This window comes from Lynx rufus, unplaced genomic scaffold (assembly GCF_022079265.1).
Source record: "Lynx rufus isolate CCGP_SWC_20201006 ecotype Redwood Valley unplaced genomic scaffold, mLynRuf1.p SCAF_22, whole genome shotgun sequence".
NCBI classification, from domain to species: domain Eukaryota; kingdom Metazoa; phylum Chordata; class Mammalia; order Carnivora; family Felidae; genus Lynx; species Lynx rufus.
The window spans coordinates 186,267-202,714 of record NW_025814837.1 but is presented as its reverse complement, the minus strand read 5'-3'; the positions used below and the strand labels follow the sequence as shown (position 1 = coordinate 202,714).

The 16,448-nt window shown below is 34.6% G+C and overlaps 1 protein-coding gene across 1 annotated transcript in view; it reads right to left on the bottom strand.

Annotated features, from left to right (window-relative positions):
* Positions 1-16,448, bottom strand: part of RIT2 (Ras like without CAAX 2) — a gene marked incomplete at its 5' end in the record, with an annotated part of 239,965 nt that overhangs the window by 70,310 nt on the left and 153,207 nt on the right. The gene's annotated exons all lie outside the window — the stretch shown is intronic.

The window sequence follows — 16,448 nt, the reverse complement described above, 5'->3', positions numbered from 1 at the left end:
AGTGTGTTTGCAGTCGAGTGTAAACAATGAGAACTCTTCATTTCTATACAGTGTTCCTGTTAGTCATTCTGTAAGTGGAGCATGGAATTTTGTATGCCCTCTTTTATTTAGAGTGGCATTATAGTATGCAAGTGTTGCCTTGGCAACTCCACCTGATTTAAGCAATAAGACACAACAGAGCATGTTTTATGGGGCAATTAATACATGTTTTGGTACATTTCAACCTGATGTTATTTGCTGCCCAAGGTGCTTATTAATAGTCCTATAAAGCATTTGCAAACAACATTGCTCTGATAAAAATGGAAGCATTCATTTTAAAAATTCAATTTCAGCAAGAACTCTTTTAATTACTTTTCAGAGATGTTTCCATTTTAAGAAATAAAATCTGATTATTAGTGGGCATAAGACTGGACCCTGAATAGGACAAAGTACAGGTAAGTTTTGAGGCATCACACTGCTTTAAAACAGTCTTTTAACATCGCAATTTTTATTACATTCAGATCTAAAAGGAAATCATGAGCCAAAGGGGCTTAAGGCATTCTGGATAGCAAGTGAATTAAGCCACTTAAAAGTGAAGAATTATAGTAATAATTGAAGAAGGGAGTCAAGATGGTGGGTTAGATATCAAAAAAGATGAAAATAAACTTTTAAAGACAGGATGTCCCAAGGGGACTTTTTTATAAATACATCTGCATTTCTAGGCTAACAATATACATATCAAAAGACATAAACTGGACAAGAAGGTACATTCATCCTGATATGGATTAAGGTTTATATTCTTGGGAAATTGAAGATAAATGTCTTCCATGTATCCCCAAGGTTTTACCCATATCTAACAAGATACAAATGATTAGCTTATGGTCTTGGTCCTCAAAGTAGGTGTTAACTACTTTGGTTGATCCAAACCAACTGTCTCTACTTGTTTACTCTTTATCATCATCAACTGACCAAAACTGATAGTCTCTAAACTCCTGTTTTGATTTCCAAGTAAGATGAATTTAAAAATCTGTATCATTCTGTTTTTCTAGCTGTGTCCTAATCAGGAAAGGGGCATATGAGGTAGGGTGTGAAGGGTTCTAGGCAGTTTGAGGACATTAGACAGGAGACCAAGAGTTCTTAATAGAGAGGCTTTAAGGTTATTGAGACAACTTTCACTAGCATAGATTTTTTTTTTTAACAGCAAAAGCAAAACCAAGAACAAAAGAAAACACCTATCTTTGTCTTTTTTTGGCTATCAAAATATGAGACTAAGGTTCAAGATCAATGGTTCCTAATGCTTTATATGAATTACACCTGTTGATATGTACCATAATAGAAATTAAAACTAATAATTTTAATTATATTAATTCATTTAAAAATAACAATGATATAACATTGTTTGTTACCATAAAATAACTTTTTATTACAAGTGTTTTTTCCAAAATAAAACAGATTTATGAGACAAATTGTATTGTGTTACATCTCTACAAATCTTGTTAATGTCTGGGCAAATATAAGGAAGTTGGACTCTGATATTTTTCATTTAATATGTTATAATATATTGTTTTTGGTAGTATATGCAGACAGTCTGGGCTTATGAAGTTGAAAAAGGCAGGAGTATTTGAATAGACTTTTTGGGTAATTGTGAATATTGTTCTTTGCAACTAACATAGTTGCAACCTGGAACCCGAAACCATATGAGTGACTGGTTTGCACTTTCTTATGTTTAAATCTATTTGTCTATCTTACATTTTGAATGGAATTTTTTACTCATGCCTGATTTTATAATCTCATATATTGATCATTGGAAAATATTGGTTCACTGAGTGATGTTGTTCTTCCAAATGTTAACACATTGATTATATAATGTCAAAGAAATCACATTTATAAATATCACAACTGAACTCATAAGAGAAATCTTTATGTAGAGTAGCTGCAACTACTACTGGGCTTCTATATACCGCAGAAGATCTAAAGTCTTTTGTGGACTTCCCCTTTTGTCAATAAAATACTTTTAAAAAGACATGTATTTAAGGGTAGAGATTCAATAAAATTCGTAATTTTTACTGATTCATCAAGGGACTTTTTAAATGAAGCTGCCCTGCCTGCCTTCCTTCCTCTTCCTCTTTTTTTTAGGACTGCATGGCCATGAAAAATAGAATGACTACTAATACAATTTAGTGCCACAGCTTTGATTTTTGCTGAAGAGCCAGAAGCTTCGCAGTAAAAGAGGCTAATAGCAAGTTAGACTTTTGATGTCATGGGGTCTCAGGGGTCTGTGGATTGCATTTTCACTGTAACTATTCTAGATTAACATTTTGCAGAGGAAATAACCCTACATTTATTTGACTTAAGTAAATGACTACTGAATTTGCAAATGAAATAGTTGTAAAATTTTCCATACTCCCCTAATAGAGGAGGCCATATTAAGTAATACTGAGGACATGCAAGACAGTTCATTGTAAATAGGAATTTCTATGCTCAGCATGTGAGAATTACTTTTCTTTTGAAGGAAATAACTTTTTATCACAGTAATTTTGAAGGATGATTCTTATGTTCATGGGGGGTGTATGACTTTTAAAAATATCTTGTATTGGTCACACATGTTCATATTTTCTTACATTTTTGTGTTGATGTATTATCCCTGTGGAATTGATCTTTTAAATTATGTGTCTCTAAGTTTTCAATTTATAAGTTGCCTTAAATTAAAAAAAAAAAGACACCTTTATTCAGTGTGGGGCGTTTCTCCTTTAGAATTTTCTTGATAAGACACAGTCATTAGACAATTCTGTTTTGTTTTGTTTGTTTTTAGAATGGGTTATGCCATTTGATACTTTTAAGCAGCCTTTAAAGCATTTGTGTTCTGAGAACAATACTGTTATTTTAAAACATAGTATCTGAAAACTGTATCATAAATACTGAGTCAGAATTTTTAAAAAAAGTAAAACATTTACAGTCCTTGTGTTTTTGCTATTATGGAAACTACTGTACTGTCCCTTAGAAGTACAAAGGCTAGAGGCACGATTATTTTAATACAAAGTGAGTACATAGTTCATCTGAAATAAAATAAAGTAGATGTGAGTTTGCTTGGGAGCTTCAGCAGGTACTGGCATAAGGAACAATCGATGCTAAAGATGTGAAGGTAGGATTTTTGATTATACTGGCTTATAGAGAAATGAAAAAATATTCAGGAATTCTTCTTTTGGCATATGTGGATGATGTGTTATGAAGAACCCAGCAACCCTAATGAGCTGTCAGGTGGCCAGATAGTCAGAATTTTCAGTATGCCGGAATAAATACAAACAAAGGATTAATGAATATCTGGAAGGCTTAGGATGGCATCTCTTAAGGTTGTTTTGCTCAATGGAGCAAAAGCAAAATCATTTAGCATCTATTTTCTCACTTCAGTGTTGAATGAGCTAACTGAAAACATGGAGTTACTGCTAGGAAGAAGTAAAATATTAAAACAAAGTTCTACATCACAGATGCTGGCTACTTAGCATGCCTTGCAGTCTGCATTCTGCTACAACACATCAAGAGAATTTGGAAAATTATGTACTTCATAGAAAAGAGATTATGTACTCACGCAAAGAACATACGTAAAGAATGTGTAAAATCATGATCTTGTAGTATACTATCGCTAAAGAGTTAATATTTCCTCTCTAAAGGGAAAGTATAGTTCTATATCTTATTTCAATATATGTGCCATGATAAAAAAAACTATATTTAATAAACTTATGTACACATCATTTGAACGAAAAAGTTTGCCAAAAGAAAAAAAAAAGATTTAATTCTTTTTACTTGGAGATCAAGAGGAAAAGGGGGTTATCAACTGAAAGTTTGATTAAGGGGAAAATTAAGTCATCTGTGTTTAGTAGTTACCTCTTAAAACTACTTTGGCTTTATTTTGTAAATGTCTAAAAGAAAAGTAGGAGATATATATATAGATATAGATATAGATATAGATATAGATATAGATATATCTCATCACTGATTTATAGTGACTAGACTCAATAAATAATTGCCAACAATTCTAGCAATAACCAAAGTACAATTCTACTGTTCCATTTAGACTAGTTCTCTACCAATACCAGTTCTAAATGTAAAATGATACAGATACTGTCACAAATGTTAGCCTTTTAAGGTTTATTAAAAAGATATGACTTTCCCAAAATTTATACTAGTACTATTGCAATAAGAAGACTTTATTTAGAATGTGTTTACTTGGGGGGGGGGGAATTTGTATTAGATTTGACCTTGTTTTCAAGGATTTTACAATACTGTTGAAGTAGGATAGGCAGAACAAAAAGTTAAAGTCATATGTACTTATCACAGTATATGAATAGTAACACAAAGATATCAGAAACATTAAATTTATTTTAATAACAAAGATAGCAGAAATGCTAAATTCAATTTTTAAAATTCTGATTATATTGTGCTTTGAAAATAATCTAATTTGAGTCATAATATTTTAGTACTGGAAAGAAATTGAGAGAAAATATGAGGCAAATTATTTATTCAAATGAAAAAGGGATGACAAGATTATAAAACAACCAAAATTCTGTAACTAGAGGCAGACTTAAGTTACTTAAATTCAAATCTCCTAAATCCGTTATTTTCTCTCCATCACACTAACCTACCCAATCATGATATGTGGATTTTCATCAAACAAAGCTTCATTTTGAGCCATGAAACTAGAAAATTCCAAAAAAGTATTAAAAGCCATGTTAAATTATTTACTTAGTTAATAAGAGACAGTTCTAAATGAAATCTTGTATATCCATCCATTGGGATAAATGTTCAGCCTTTTTAATCTCACCTATATGTGTCTACTTTTTACAACTAATTACTACTAGTCCTGAAAAAGGTATTACATGAATCTGCATGTAATAAAATAACTGTCTAAAGACAGAGGGAGGTAGAGAATTAAAGAATTGTAGGGTAATATTTAAGGTATGATTTGGGTCATACTTATAATGGGATTCATTGTTGTGCGTTATTACAAATACCCCTGTCAAAATTACTTACTTACAGAAAAGAAATCATTGCTTGCCTTTGTAGTATAGCTCCACAAGTGAACTTGCAACACAATCTAAGAAAGACATGCTCATTAGTGGCTCATTACTTACAGGGATAATTGCTGTTCATATCAGCAACACAAATCACAGAAAAAACTTATTAAAGTAACCTATTAATTTTTTTTCCTGACGAGCTTCATTATACAGTATCTTCTCCTAATTAATGTAATCAGTACCATAAAAAATCACAGATGAAAGAGAACCATTAGGTCATCTGCATTCAACTACCTGGAAATGGAGAGGCTATTCTCCTCAATGACCAGTCCATTAATCTCAAGCAAGGAATCTCATAGACTCTGCTATAAATAACAGCTTCCTCTTTAAAAACCCCTACCTATGACATTAAATCTCTTTACTCCTAAGAAAATCCCTTGATTTCTTTAAGAGGAGATTGGGAGCTAATGTTCAGAGCAACTTCTCCACATGAAATTTTTAATGCCTTCTCACTAACTCCAGTATAAAGCCTCCCAATCTTAAGATACGAAACCTAAACTACTTCCTTTGCATGGCCTTCAAACAGTGTGAGCCACACTAGCTTTCTAGTTTCAGCTTCCTAGAATTGTCTGCTCTCTTAATCTGAATCCTAAAACTTCAGATCAATCTTCCCCAGTGGTAGCTCTCTAACAGGATTTACAGTTTTCTCTAGTTTTGCTTTAGTCCATGCCATGCTCCCAGTTTGGAATGCCAGACTCATTCCCTTCAGCTTCACAAATGTGCAGGGAATTTCAGATTTTGGCTGGGAAGTTAGAGCATATGACCCCCAAACCCTCTCCTAATACTCAGATATTATTATTTCATTTCTTGTCAATCCCTGAGATGTCCTCTGTCATTCAGATCAAATGGACCATACAGAGAAATAGAAGCTCTTGAATGGGATTATTAGCATAGACATGATTAAAATTTAAATGCTGCCCTGGCTTCTTGAGCTGTTCTAGCATTATCTGTGGTTTCCCACTGAATATTAAACGATAGGACCATGTCACCAATAACAGAAAACCTTCCTCAGAGTTTACAAACTGCTCACATTGAAGGCATATTTATAGAAGACAACTATGTGCAAGGATATATAAAGCAGAAATTGTGAAGCAGGGCCACAGCCAGAAAATAAAGAGCTCAACTAAAGTTGGAGGGTCTTACAAATGCTTTAGGCCACGAAAGACAATGTGTTAATAATCTGGGAATGCCACGCAGGCTATAAAGATCTGGTAGGAATTGAAAAGTTAAATACAATCAGATGGTTAAACTTTCTGTTTAATCTCCTTGATAGTAGGGCCTGAAAATTTCTTTCTTTTTTTTTAAATAGGTAAAATTTTAAAATAGGTAAAGTGATAAACAGCCAATAGATAATGCTATCTATAACTCTACAAATTGCCATGCTTTAGTTGAACAATATAATTAGACTTGAATGATTTCATTTAAAACACATGGTAAGGTTCTAGAATTTTGGATATCTGATCACTGACAAAAAGGCATGAAATACCAAGAGAACATATATACAGTGATGAAGAAAAAAAATCAACAAATGTTCCAGAAGAATAATTACCCAAAGAATACAAGCACTCATACTTAATGTCAAGCAAGTATAAGGTAAATAAGTATGAAATACTTGTGTATAAGTATTGAACGTTTCTAAACTAATATGGAAGTGGTGGACCTATAAGTACATAAAGAAGATACTTGCAAACAGAAGAAACCCCAGAGACCTAGAATTATGTAGAGTAGTACACCATCTGAGATAGGAGCAACCCAAGTCTCTTGGTGTGAACATTTTATTTTTATTTTTTTTAATGTTTATTCATGTTTTGAGAGACAGAGGGAGACAGAGTGTGAGTTGGGGAGGGGCAGAGAGACACAGAATCCAAAGCAAGCTCCAGGCTCTGAATTGACAGCACAGAGCCCAAAGCAGGGCTCAAATTCACAGACCGTGAGATCATGACCTGAGCTGAAGTCGGATGCTTAACTGACTGAGCCACCCAGGTGCCCAGGTGTGGACATCATTAATGCTATTCATCAACTATTTCTATTTTCTAGGATATAGTAGCATTGAATATCCTGGTTACCTTTAAAATTAGTTGTGGCCATATGACATGGTTTGACTAAATAAGATATGAGAAGTTTTAAGAACTAGTGTACAAGTCTTCATATTCCCATTTTCTTGCCTTGAGAGGCATGGATATCCAGATAAGGAGCTTCCCTCAACTTAGGTCCCTTAGTGAGGATCACGTGAAGGAGAACTTTCTGCCAACCCAAAATTGACAAGAGTGTGAAGAAAAAATAAAGTTTTGTTGTTTTAACTCACTGAAATTCGAGGAACATCTTCAGCGTAAACTACTTCATTTTGAATGATATACAATAAAACCTTGGTTTCAGGGCATAATTCATTCCGGAAACATGGTTTTAATCCAAAGCATTTGTATACAAAACAAATTTCCCCATAAGAAATAATGGAAATACAGATGATTCATTTCACAATCCAAAAATATTATGAATAAAAATGATTATACTACTGTAATGTAATACAAAATAATAAAATAAAAAATATAAAGAAAAATAAATTAACCTGCACTTACCTTTGAATATCTTCGTGGCTGGTGTGAGGGAGATAAGAGGAGGGTTATCCTCCTATTGTGTCCTATTGTGTAGGACAGCTTTCACTATCACTAACCGAATCACTGCTGTCTATTGGCTCCATGGAATCTTTTTCTTTTCGTGCCACTGACACTTGCTTTTGCCTCCTTTTGAGGATTTTGCAGAAATGTGACATCGTGTTGTCGTTAAACAGATTCATTGATCTCACTGCTACAGCCTTATTCAGGTGGTGCTTTTCTACAAGATTTTGCACTGCTTCCCACATTTTACACATATCCCTAATCTCATTTGAAGTGGGGGCTTCCTCTTTTTCTCCTCCTCCTTTGTGAAAAAGATGCAGATGTGGGACTTCTTATAAAATCTTGCAATTTTGGCCACTTGCATACCTCATTAGTACTTCTCAATGATTTCCTTCTTAATTTCTACCATAATCATCTCCTTCTAATTACTGCTTTTCTTTTCAACATTTTTCTGCATGGGGGCCATTGTATATGCTCACATGGATGTTGACCACAGTACAGTGGTCAACAGTACAGTATTAATAAACTCGTCATATACTGTATTTAATGTAATAATAAGGCAGCAGAGGAAAGGGTCTATATCTGCATGCAGCCTGACCTAGAATGAAGCAAAGCATTCCTAAACTTACTCATATGGAAAAGCAAAGAACTGTCCATAGGTGCTTTGAAGTGCCAACAAATACAGTAGTGCCAGATTTGGGCGCCTTCCAACATTCTGAAAAATCACTGATTTCTGCCAAACACTGCAGCCTGAGACTGAGCATCAGAGACAATTACCCACAATCCCACAGAGAGAGAAAGAAGAATCATTGGCTCAGTTATGATCATGTGACATTCGGCATCATGTACTACTTGTATTACAAGACATCGCTTGTTTTTCAAGTTAAAATTTGTTAAAAATGTTTGTTTGTCTTGCACAAGACTCACAGAGCAAGTTACTCACAATCCAAGGTTTTACTGTGTTTGCCTTGAGGAGAACTGTTAGAAAGCATCCATCTCTTTCCTGTATTTGCTATATATATCATACAACATGGCAAATGTTGGATTATGACCATACTATGCCTCAATTCTTTACCTTCTCAAGTAAAGGATACATATCTTCCATATTTTGCAACCCTAGGGTCTAGCACGATACCTGACTTTTAACAAGATCTCTAATGTATTTTTATGGAAGGAGGAAGAGAGAAAAAGTAGAAAGAAAGGATTGATCCAAGTCTTGGGCTTCTCAAGCTGAATGCATATGTGAAAGAGCAATCAAGTCCAGAGGGTTTGTGACTTATATTTGTCCCTCCCAGAGAGGAATCCATTCTAAAAAAAACTTCATTAATCTGTTTTTTTGTAAGTTTATTTATTTTGAGAGACACAGAGACAGCACAAGTGGGAGAGGGCCAGAGAGAGAGGGAGAGAGAGAGAGAATCCCAAGCAGGCTCTGTGCTGCCAGTGCAGAGTCTGGCACGGAGCTCAAACTCATGAAGCCATGAGATCATGATCTGAACTGAAACCGACTGAGCCATCTAGGCACCCCTAAAAAACCTTCAAATAGCTATAACGCTGAAATCATACAGGGAATATTTCTCAAAAAAATGGAGTCTGTAAACCTTTTAGATTGTCCACAAGTTATCCAACAAATCTTAAATTTTAAGTTTCCAGTGGATATCCATATTGTTTTAAAGGATACTCTGTTTTATTTGCATGACCACTTCAATGATATTAGATGCTGAGGTTAATTAAGTTCATGTTCTAGTCTATTTCAATTCACTTAAAAGCTAAGTGATTTTATGGTAAGGAGTAAAAGAGAAGTATAAAAGAATGTAATGAGCAACTCTTACTTTGCATAAACTTCTAAGAATGCAATAGCAGTTAAATGAGTAGTAAGAGTAAATGAAGAGTTTTTACTGAAGGCTATTTTTCTATACTTGGTATTTTGATTTGGAGGTGTTTAATTTGTTGCCTTATTTTCATTGCCAACAAACTCTGAGGGTGCTATACTGCTGGTCTGATGACCATGCTTCAAATAGCAAAAATCTAGATTTTAGTAAAATATTTGTTTAGTTTCCTTGGACTACAATCTGTCTCTGAAGTGAAAAAGTGAAAGAGCTAGATTGAATTTCCTATTCAAACCTGGTCAAGCTGAAATCAGAGCCCAGATATAGCCTGAACATAACTCCTCATTGTCTCAGAAAATAGCATTTCTAGACTCACTCACATGGGCAGCATGTAGGATTGGTGGAGGGAGAGAAAATGTGTTTGAACCACATCAGCATTTTTAACAGGTCTGAACTCACTTGGTAGGTAAAACATTCACAATTTAGTTGAAGCTAAATTGATCATTTGATCACTGTGTTCTCAAAGTTTATTCTCTTTTAATACTTTTCATCTACATAAGTGGTTTCACAGAGTGAAAGACAATGGATTAGATTTGCAGAGTTTTGTTGGCATAATGGAAAAGAAAATCCATTTCGTGACCAGTTTGATCTATAATAATTAGTTTCACAATTATTATCCAACAATGTCTTTGAGTAATTAATTGAATAATGTTCATGTAGGTTTGAAATTACTTCCATCAAAAGGTTAACATTTATTAGATGTCATAATTATGATATGTACTAAAGGAGTTTAAAATAACAGATTAGCATAGATTTGAAGGCAATTGCAACATGATGGAAGTAAAACTGGTTGAAATGCAAAATCTGTCTGCATTGGAGTTTTTTTTTTTTCTTGTTACTTATCTTTAAATGGAGATTGAGAGATGGAGCTTAGTCTAGGCAAAAGAAGGAAGAGTTTGAAACCATGGATATCTGGGCTTGAAATTTCTATTGGCCAAGTAATAATTCTGTGACCTGAGACAAGCCAGGTTGTCTGAACCTCAATTTTGTTATATATAAAATAATAAGAATGCCTAACTTTTGAGACTGTTGTGAGAATAAGATATAATATTTATAAAGTATCTAGTGGAGTACATACACAAGGTATTCAATAATTAGTCATTTATAATAATTATTATCATGGTTAGTATGGAAATTTTTATATCATTTCCTGTGATACATTTTCTATTAAATAATATATGAATAATTTAAATATAAAACTTACATTTATACCAGAGTATATATTATTAAAGTAATATATTAGTCATATTATTTTGATATTTCATGAGATGAGTTTTTTTTTTTTTTAATTTTTTTTTTTCAACGTTTATTTATTTTTGGGACAGAGAGAGACAGAGCATGAACGGGGGAGGGGCAGAGAGAGAGGGAGACACAGAATCGGAAACAGGCTCCAGGCTCTGAGCCATCAGCCCAGAGCCCGACGCGGGGCTCGAACTCACGGACCGTGAGATCGTGACCTGGCTGAAGTCGGACGCTTAACCGACTGCGCCACCCAGGCGCCCCAAGAGATGAGTTTTTATTGAAAACAGTAATCACTATTATTTTAAAGTTTATTAATTTATTTTGAGAGAGAGGGAGGGGGGACCAAAGAGAGGGAGAGACAGAGAGAATCCCAAGCAGGCTCTGCACTGTCATTGTGGAGCCCAATGTGGGGCTCAAACTCATGAACCAAAGAGTGAGATCATGACCTGAGCCAAAACTGGTCGCTTAACCGACTGAGCCACCCAGGTGCCCCAGTAATCACTATTATTAATGAAATATCTACTAAATATGCTCAGTTAAGATACAATGAGATACTATATGTGAAGCTTCTTTTAAAAACTATAAAGTATGATGTAAATATGAGTTAACTTGTGAATCAGAATAAATTGGCTATGTGTTACTGGACATACACAGTCAAAATATTGATGCCCATTAGCTAGGCAAGCTAGATCCACAAGGGAACTAATTCTACTTTTGCCTACTTCTATTATGTATTACAACTGGTACTGTGAGAAACATTTTAGAAGTATAAAATGTGACCCTTTTCCCCTGAGAATTTGAGGACAGAGTTTATACATGAAGTAATTAGACTCTTAAATGGTAGAAAGTATGGTGCCATTTTTTTTCTGTATATGTAAACTCTTTCGATAACACAATATTCAAATAAATGCTTGGAGGTCTTGGTATCTATTTTTTTGGCTTTGAAGGTTAGGTTGGATTGGGAAAGTTTGCTGCAAGCAGCAACAGATCTACCTTCACTTAGCTGAGGGTGTCAAGGAGCACAAAGAGCAATGAACAATAAGCAAAGAGCACTGTAAGCACATCACTAATTGTAGTGAAAGTGGATACATGGAAAACATGGTTAATATAGCTGGGCGGGTTGCATGCAGCAAATTAGGGAGCATCTGGACTAAAATACAGCAACATTTGGGAGCAATGTGATAGCCAGAACAATGACACAATAAAGACAGTGCACACAGTCAACAATTAGGGTGGTTCTATGTAGGAAGAATTGGAATAGAGAAAAATTCAGTCACCAAAAAGCTTATAAATATTGAATCTTTAGAGTAGTTTTCAATTTCTCATTTGTATTGCAAGTGTTAACTGTGATGAGAATACAGAACTGAGAAGAGGACAAAGAGCCATATCATTGCTATACCAATACTTAGATCAAAAAACTGTTTATGCAAGAAAACAAATTACAAATGAGGTCAAAGATGGTAAGAAACTCAGTTTGTGAGCAAAAATGGGATATTCTTACACAAAACAAGTGTTTCTCTTTCTGCATTATATGACAAGATGATACAGCGAACAGGAACTGGTAGCATCCAAAATCATGAGTTACGAAATTTGTATTCAGCATGTGATAGGATTATGCAGAAACAACATAAATGCTACAATCCTTGCATTTGTATTCTAACACTTGATACTGAAGCCCTTAGTTCCATTTCATTAAAATCAACAGATATTTGGAATACCATGTAAGCAATATGTCAAACATAGAAAATATTGCAATTCATAAACTGTTTATTTCCAAAGAATATCTTGTTAAATCTTTATTTTAGATATGATTTTGTCTTTCTTCTTCTAAAGTAAGCCTGTCTTTATCATATTGTATTCTCCAGTACAATCGGCTCTTATTAACTGTTCTTATATTTAAATAATGTACATCCATATGTATAACTCATTGTACTCTACATATATGAATTAATTCACCTTGTCATGTTATCCCCAGGTCTCAAAAGATGGAGTTCCTATTTTATATTACATAGGAAAACAATGATTTTATTAACATGTATCACTGACCACATGCCTGGATTCATTGCCCAATTCCATCTACCAGGTTAATTCCTTCAAGTCAATAGAGAATGCAGTAAAACAACAACAACAAAACAAACCAAAGAGCAATAGGTACAGAATAACCATGTGCACACACAAACAAGCCCCCAAATGACTATTTGTGCACTAATTTTTTACCCAATTGTTTGAACAGTTTAGTGAAATTGGATTGTTTTCTATGAGATTCCAACCTGAGTATTCAATTACATTTTTATTCCATCACTGGCATTCGCCTTTAGTTCAGCTTTGATGAATATTCATTCATTCACTCATTCATTTGTTCACTACCTTTCAAGCATCTGACACTATGCTTGAAGCTAGAGATTTATAGATGAATATCCTCAGAATCCTGACCTTGAGCAGAACATATGTGTCTAATATAGGAGAAAGAAACAAGGCAGTTTAACATCATGCCAAATTCTGAGGGTTCTTACAAAAAGAATGCATGAGAGGGCATACATTCATTCATTCTTTTTCAGGCTAGGAAAAGAGGGTACATACATTCATTCAAGAGTGAAGGATGCAGGGGTCAGCGAAGCCTTGTGAGGATTAGAGGACACTTTAGTCTCTTGAAAGACAAGTAGGAATTTTTCTTTGTGGGCACCTGTGAGATGTTTCAGGAAGCAGGAACAGCATAAGCAAAGGAATAAAAGAATGGGCAAGCCTGATATACTTGAAAAATTCAAGACTGTGCAGAATCAACAAGCTGTAAAGTACAAGTTGAGAAAGAATGGGAACTTACACAAATATGATTAGTGAAAGCAAAATCGTGGAGAAGCTACATAGCTCTATGATAGCATGTATGTTTCAAAACATCACAAGTGGCATTATGGAGTATGAGTGGGAGTGAGATACCACTAGAGGACAGATGTTAATTAGCACGTTATAGTCTATCTCCACCATATAGTTTTTATTAAGCACAGCATATGCAAGGACCTGGTAGTTCATTATGGGATGCAGTTACTCCATTGGTATTTTATCCATTCATCCTTCACTTTCTCCCAGGGCTGACATACAGCCAAATCACAGTTAAGCTATACTAGTTCCATACCAGATGGCAGAAAGCCACTACTTTGAGCCCAGAAAAGCCCTCCACTTGATGTTCTACTCATGTTAATTTCTCCTTGGGCATCCTACGATTTTCTCAATCTATAGGAACCTGCTCTAAGCCTATGGCCAGCATCTTTTTTTGGTGGGTGGGTGTAAAAACTATACAGATTTTAAACTATTTTGAGTATTAATCTTGCTTATCATTTACCTCTCATTTTAGATGAGTCTCCCTCTTGTTCTTGACTTTTGGCTCTCTCCTTGGTTTATCATCTTGTTTGATTCTCTTTAGAAGTCATGTTTACATTATGTCTTTCTAGCTACTGACCTTTTGTATCTAACTCGGACCTATTTGACATTTCCTCACTGCTTTTGACTAACTTGCTAATACTGTTGACTTTTTGAGAACTACTTCAAATCCCTGGACTTGTAAGGACAGGAAAGATTCCAGCCAGTTCTTACTTCAAACACATAAAAGACAGGAGATTCTCATAATAGATATTGCACAGAGACCCAGAGTTTCCTCTAAAGCACATTGCATGGAGAATGAGATACAACCAACATATTTGAAAGTTATTTAGAAAATAAACTCATAGGTTTATAAAGGATTAACTACAGATAATCAGAAAGGGAAGCTGGCTAGGGAATTGGCTAGGATTATTCTGAGGTTTTCGTTTTTTGATGATTCTGAAGTGGATGGCATTGCTATCATTTTACACAGAGAAACCAGTATGAAATACTACTTTGGGAAAGAAGAAAGACTAAGTTTAATTTTGGAAAAGTTTAGTGTGAGAGCCTCTGTGACTTCACATGATGATGCTTAAAGGTACAGACTGAGAGTTAGGAGTATGTTAGTATAATTTAAATCAATGAGTAAATATAGTATTACCTAAGAAGAATATTTAGACAAAAAACAGAAATGAATCTAGAGAACATCATTTCTACAGAAATTAATTTATAGAGTTTATAGAGAAAATGGAACAAAGTAGAAGAAGAAATGGTCAGAGATTTAGGAGCAGTATAAAAGATTTATTGCCATAGAAACTGATAAAAGACAGTTTTAAGGAAAGGAGTTGTCTATCAAACAATGCAGGGGATTCTGATAGGAAAATGAAATAGCATGTCTACTGATACATACTTATATCAGACCAAACTCAGTCCCATGAAGAAGGTGGCATACTAATTATAGCGGGGTTAAAGGGTAAATAAGAAGTGACAACCATTTGCAGTGATGTGGATGGAGCTAGAGAGTATAATGCTAAGCAACATGTTAGTCAGAGAAAGACAATTACCATATGATTTCATTCATATGTGGAATTTAACAACAACAAAAAAGTCACAAGGAAAGAAAAAGAGAAAGGCAAACCAAGAAACAGACTCTTAACTATAGAGAACTGATGGTTACTAGAGAAGGGGTGGAGGTAGGGGGTGAAATAGGTGATAAGGATTAAGGAGTGCACTTATGATGACCACTGGGTATTGTACCAAATATTGAATCACTATATTGTACACCTGAAACTTATACTGTGTGGTAACTAACTGGAATTTAAATAAAAACTAAAAAAAAAACTAAAAAGCATATGGGAAGAGAAAAAAAAGAAGTGACAAGAAAGAAGGGACATTTTGCTTTAGAAAGTTGGTCAATTTCAGAAGAGCATGAGATGTTTGTACTTGTCACACTTTCCACTTAGAAATCAAAACTAATTTAAACAGTAACAAAATATTACAGTTTTAAAACTTGTCTCTAGTAATCAACTGTGTCCAGGGCAATATACTAAAATTAAAACACAGTCCTGCTTTTAAAGTTGTTTAGATTCACTCTAATTGTGTGCTAACACATAAGCAAGGGAGGATTTGTTTTAAAAAAAAACAAATCAAGGCAATTAAGGAAGAGCTATTGTCTGCCCTACAAGTTAATTTCACAGGAATAATACAAATTATATGTGTTATAAATGCTCAAGGCTATTCTATTTTGTTTACAAAGGTAGAGAGAAAAGCTGGGCTAAACAGTCTCCATTTTTATCTGCAGCATCACACTATCCTCTGCATTCTGATCTCTACAACAAGATTTTGATCCATAGGGGCCACATGAACAGGCTTTCCTACTCTAATTTTCTGTAGGATTCACCCAGTGGAGAACCATGGAAAAGACTGATGTGAAGAAGGCTGATATCAGACTATGTTCCTAGCTTCCTCCTTAAGGGGTCACCTTGGTTTGCCTTGAACCCTCTACTGAGAGTCATAGCCTATCATGGTGCCCTTTCTTCCTGGTTTTATAACCACTCCATCTCTTTATCTCATTAGGCCTTAGGATCATAACAAATATGGAATACCATTTTTTGTCTGTTGACTACACTCTGCCCACCTTTGTTTATAGTCCTTTTATCTTTTTTGAGTGTGTCCTCTTTTTCTTGCTAGGACCCTGACTGATAGAGAAAGCTTCATGTAACTAATGGCAGTTGGAACCAGGCTTTGTAGAATGAAGAAGATTTGAAGAAATGAAGCCAATGAGGAAGAGATTAAAAGAA